The sequence below is a fragment of the Triticum aestivum genome, chromosome 1D, assembly GCF_018294505.1.
Source record: "Triticum aestivum cultivar Chinese Spring chromosome 1D, IWGSC CS RefSeq v2.1, whole genome shotgun sequence".
In the NCBI taxonomy this organism is placed as follows: domain Eukaryota; kingdom Viridiplantae; phylum Streptophyta; class Magnoliopsida; order Poales; family Poaceae; genus Triticum; species Triticum aestivum.
In genome coordinates this window covers 35,917,018-35,923,028 of record NC_057796.1, presented here as the reverse complement: position 1 = coordinate 35,923,028, position 6,011 = coordinate 35,917,018, and positions in this window count along the sequence as shown.

Sequence of the window (6,011 nt, the reverse complement as noted above, 5' to 3'; positions counted from 1 at the left end):
GCCCGAAATGTATAGATATATACTTGATAATTGTCGAGAAGTCCAAGACTTTATGGATTAAGTTTCTATAACCTCACTAACTCATACTACACTGTTGCGAACTATTTTTATGTTCATTAAAGTTTACTTTTTTCCATAGAGTTCACAAGGTAGTATTAAAGAAAAATGTTGAGCGAAACATCGAGAAGAAGCACAAGAACAAGTTCACAGGCTGGTTTGAAAACCATTTGAGGAAATTAAAATAATGCATCTGAAGATTTTTGACACCTATTGTGTGGGCTAGACTTTCGTGTACATGTGTGGGCTACCTTCAATGTCAATGGTGCTAGGTTTCGTACCGTGGATCTTGTAATAAAGCAATGAAAGACTCAAAATTTCATCGTCATCATGAAGGTATGTATTGATGAAGCTGAAGAAGAAACTAAACTGTATGGGGTTTTGATGAAATTTCTTCAGTTGGATTACATAATCAAATTAGTATTTTTGTTTCTACGTCGATTGGTTTGACCTGGTTGGTACCAAGAAAGGCTGGATTCTTACGAGGCGTAAATGTGTCTTCCTTTTTGTACAAGGAGGCCTAGTTCATGTTGGTGTCTCAAGCTAATACATGCATTTACTTGGAGGACACAAAGTATGGCGATTCATGAAAGGTGGTTGTGCCTATCGTTCCGAGAGGTTCATATGTTGTTCTAGAAATTTTTGATGGTGCAGATGAAGTGAGTCTAGAATCCACGAGTAAGCTGATGTTTCTTCACACTAGTAGAAAAAGGTTAAAATGTGAAGCACATTAGTGCCGGTTTGCTTTTGAGCCGGCACTAATGTGTGCATTAGTGCCGGTTCCAACGGCTAGCCGGCCGCTCTCATTAGTACCGGTTCGTGGTGAACCTTTAGCACCGGTTCGTGCCACGAACCGGTACTAAAGTGAGTGGTGGCAGGATGTTGTCAGTCCGGGGCCCTCTAGCACCTATCACGAACCGGTACTAAAGGTCGTCCTACATAAACCCTTCGTCCACCCGAGCTCGCTCTGTTCTTCCCCTTTCCCCTCTCCTCTCTGTTCTTCCCCTCTTCCTCTCAAGCTCATCACACATTTTGCCCAAAATTTGTCAAGATTTGAAGGCCCCCATCCATTCAAATGATCACAAAGGTTAGCAACTTTGTCCTTTCATCTCTCATTGCTAGATTAGCTCTTGCAATGCTTTATATAGTGATTGATTTGTGAGTTTAGTAATTTGGGAGGAATTATATGTGCTAGTATTTGATTTATATGCAATTTGAGGTCAAAAATCACACTTAGTTTGCATATGTAGGTGTGGTTTACTTAGTGCCTTCTAAATCTCCGTCGTAACCACCGTCGATCGCCCGCACCGTCCCGTTGCCAGCACCACCTTGTGGTGAGCCTCTTGTTCATGAATGTTTTACATTACCAAATTGATGTTTGTGTGATTTGGATATATAGTTACTCGTATAATTATCTTACCCGTACGTTGTTTGTTATACATAGTGCCATGGTTTTGATATCCGTCCCCGTCGGCCCTCGTCCTTGTTATGATTCGGATGTGGTATATTCTCTTTTAAAACTAGTTGTTGCATTTCGTGTTTATGACAAATTATGCCCATCAACACTACTAGGGAAATGATTTTTAACGATTGTATATGTGGTCGTTAAATGTCATATTGTGGTCGTTAAAGATCAGTAACAACCACAATATGGTGGTCGTGATAGGCTCCGTTGTTAAAAGTATTTTTCCGGTCGTTATTCTTGTAACGACGGGATGGTTTGTTGTCGTTAATCCTGAGGCAACGACGACCACACTTCTAGTATCAACAACCATTTGTCCTCATTAATAATTTTCCCGTGGTGAAAGAACTATCATTAATGGACACGTCATATTATTGATGACCATTATCTTTACTACTATTTGGTTATTTTTTAGCTACCACTTGTTTTTAAAATGGCGATCACTTTTTTTTGTAGAACTTCATGTTAGACAACCTTTAGAATCGTTGACGACCACTCTATGTATCATACAACATTTGAACATTGACATAGAAATCAATATAGCCACAAATTTTTGAATAATAAAAGAATATATGCACTTCTTTATTAATAAGAAATAATATAATGTAACAGAATATATGCACTTCTTTATTAATAATATAATATAATATATATGCACTTGTTTCTAGTAGTGCAAGTTGACCTAGATATTTTTATGTAGAAGGTATGTGAAACGGAAATTCCAACCGACCCTATTGTTGAGAGGTTAAATTTAGTTGAAAGAGAAAACGAGTATTTGAAAGAAATATTGAAAAGAATTGAGGGGGAGAAGATGGAATTGGAGTTGCATGTTGCCGATGTCGTCGATGATCACAAGATCAAGATGGAGAAAATGCGCTTGAAGATTAGAAAGATTAGAAAATATGCCATTGATAGTGAGGCTTGGTATCATTATGCCGTTGGATCAATTGTTACCTTAGTTGCGATCTTGATCGCATTTGTTGTTGCATTTAAATGCTTTAGCTAGAGAGTTATTTGTTTGTTGCATTTAAGTGTTGTATGAACTATATATATGTATGAAATTTATGTATGAACTTGTATTAATTTGGTCTTTTCGGTGTTGTGTAATGAAGATGAGCTGACAATGGATGTATGATGACCGATGCTCTCCCGAGTTCATTAATGGCATGCATACTTTTCTGCTTGCGGTTGAGGCAAACAAGCGGGCGGATGGTTTTATGCCTTGTCCATGTGCTGGCTGTAAGAATGATCACAATTACTCTACGTCAATAACCATTCACGTCCACCTGTTTGAGTCCGGTTTCATGCCCCACTATAATGTTTGGACCAAGCACGGAGAAAGAGGGGTTATGATGGAAGACAATGAAGAAGAAGAGGACGACGACAGCTATCCTGGCCATGGGTTCCCTGAATACGATGATACAACAATGGGGGAAGAAGCTGAGCCGGCAATGCGGGAAGAAGCTGAAGAAGAGGCATCAGATGAGCCCGCTGATGATCTAGGTCGGGCCATTGCCGATGCAAAGAGAAACTGCGCAAGTGATTTGGAGAAGAAGAAGTTGCAGCGCATGTTAGAGGATCACAAGAAATTGTTGTACCGAATTGCGAAGCTGACAAGAAAAAGTTGGGCACCACACTGGAATTGCTGCAATGGAAGGCAGAAAATGGTGTATCTAACAAGGAATTTGGAAGGTTGTTGATAATGATAAAGAATATGCTTCCAAAGGACAACGAATTGCCCGAGAGTACGTACGAAGCAAAGAAGGCTGTCTGCCCTCTAGGGTTAGAGGTGCAGAAGATACATGCATGCCCTAATGACTGCATCCTCTACCGCGGTGAGTAGGAGGATTTGAATGCTTGCCCGGTATGTGGTGCATTGCGCTATAAGATCAGCCGCGATGACCCTGGTGATGTCGAGGGCGAGCGCCCCAGGAAGAAGATTCCTGCCAAGGTGATGTGGTATGCTCCTATAATACCACGGTTGAAACGTTTGTTCCAAAACAAAGAGCATGCCAAGGCGATGCGATGGCACAGAGAAGACCGTAAGAAAGGCGGAAAGTTGAGAGTACCCGCTGACGTGTCACAGTGGAGAAAAATTGAGAGAAAGTACAGGGAGGAGTTTGCAGGTGACGCAAGGAACGTATGGTTTGGTCTAAGCACAGATGGCATTAATCCTTTTGGGGAGCAGAGCAACAACCATAGCACCTGGCCTGTGACTCTATGTTTTTATAACCTTCCTCCTTGGTTGTGCATGAAGCGGAAGTTCATTATGATGCCAGTGCTCATCCAAGGCCCTAAGCAACCCGGCAACGACATTGATGTGTACCTAAGGCCATTAGTTGAAGAACACTTACAACTGTGGAATGGAACAGGTGTACGTGCGTGGGATGAGCACGGACAGGAAGAATTTGACCTAAAGGCTTTGCTGTTCGTGACCATCAATGATTGGGCTGCTCTCAGTAACCTTTCAGGAAAGACAAACAAGGGATACCGCGCATGCATGCACTGTTTGTATGATACCGACAGTATATATTTGGACAATTGTAGGAAGAATGTGTACCTGGGACATCATCGATTTCTTCCGAGCAGGCATCCCGTAAGAAAGAAAGGCAAGCATTTCAAAGGTGAGCCGGATCACCGGAAGAAGCCTCGCCACCGTACTGGTGCTGATGTACATGATATGGTCAAGGATTTGAAGGTAGTCTTTGGAAAGGGTCCTGGCGGACAACTTGTTCCGAATGACGCTGACGGACGCGCACCCATGTGGAAGAAGAAATCTATATTCTGGGACCTGCCCTATTGGAAAGACCTAGAGGTCCGCTCCGCAGTCGACGTGATGCACGTGACGAAGAATCTTTGCGTGACCCTGCTTGGCTTTGGGCTTGTATGGGAAGACAAAATATACACTTGAGGCACGGGAGGACCAGCAACGTATGCACGGAAAAGATGGCATACATCAGGGTCATGCCAGCTACGCTCTTACCAAAGAAGAGAAGGAAATCTTCTTTGAATGCCTGCTCAGTATTAAGGTACCGTCTGGCTTCTTGTCGAATATAAAGGGAATAATGTGACACCCCAAAATTTTGACCCTATTTTATTCATTTAAAATTTTGCCAGGAAATAAAACTTCCCCATTTGTCAAGATATACCCTTTTGTTATTATGGATTTTTACCTCAAGTGGAAAACTTTCAACAAAGTATTGTTGGACTTGTATGCTCCTCCTATAAAACAATTCTTCATCAGTAGATTTGAATTGCAAGATTTGTTTTCTCAGAGCTTATTCTTTTAAAAATGATTTCTTTTGAATTTGGAGCCTGTTTTGCACAGCAACCATTTGATAAATGCTTTTAAAATTTCCACCAAAATTTGGGGATGTCATGTGATGTTTCCACATCACTTTTATGCAAAAATATCTTTTGGCCATTGGAGATTTTGAGCTCTACACCAACTTTTCCAATCTGGTCCAGTAGGCACTTTTGCACTACAACCTATTTAAATATTTCTTTAAAAATTATTCCAAGTGTTTGGAGATATCAGTAGATGCATACAATTCTTCTTCATGCAAAAACCCAGTGATGTTCTTTGAAAAATTTGGGTGAATCAACCTCTTTTTCATTCTGGCCCAGTTTGGTGATTTGTACTGCAACCCTATTTTGTTTTGCTCTAGTGCCCATGACCCCTTTTTCCTACTTGTAGCCCTCCCTTCAAAACCCTTAAGTCCAGGAGAGTGGACTCATTGGAGGATTTTAAGTGCATGCAATAAACCCTTTTTCTTTCTGTCCAAAACTGGAGTTTTGCAAAACTTGCACTAACAAGTTTCTGGTTTTGCCCAAATGATCTCACCATCATCTTCTGCATCTAAAGAGACCCTGATCTGGAGATTTTGGCCACTCCAAGAGTTGCCTAAGTGCACTTGGCATTCTGTCGAACAGTTGGTGTGCACAGTCTGTTATGACATGAGTTCTTTGTTTGCACTGTGATCTTACTCCAATGACCCAGCAACCTTGTCCACTAAACTCCTAGCTATCTCTATCCTAGTCCTGTTAATTGCCAGCTCCGCCCTCGCGCTCTAGACCGACCTGGCATTTCGTCGAGCATGTCGCGTGCGTGCTCTGGGCGCGCCCAGAGCGCACGTTTTGCACGCACGCGCACTGAGCCGCTGCGTCGCACTGCCGCACTCGACGCGACCCGTCCCTGGCCCCTGCTCACCTGCTGAACCGCGCACTACCTCGCCCGCTCTCCACGCCACCCCTGGCGCCCTACAGCGCCGCTGGCAGAGCGTTTGGCGGCACGCCGGCGTCGGCAGTGAGCCTCTGCCATGGACGGCGCCGCCCAAACCACACCAGCGCGCCAGCTGCCCCCATGAACAGCTCGGTCTTATCCCGAAGCTCGTCGGCACGCGCTCGTCGCCGCCATGTCGCCCTGCAGCTACAGCACGGCTGTCGCCGGCGATCTTATCCACAGTCGCCGCGGTCCAGCCTCGAGCGCCTA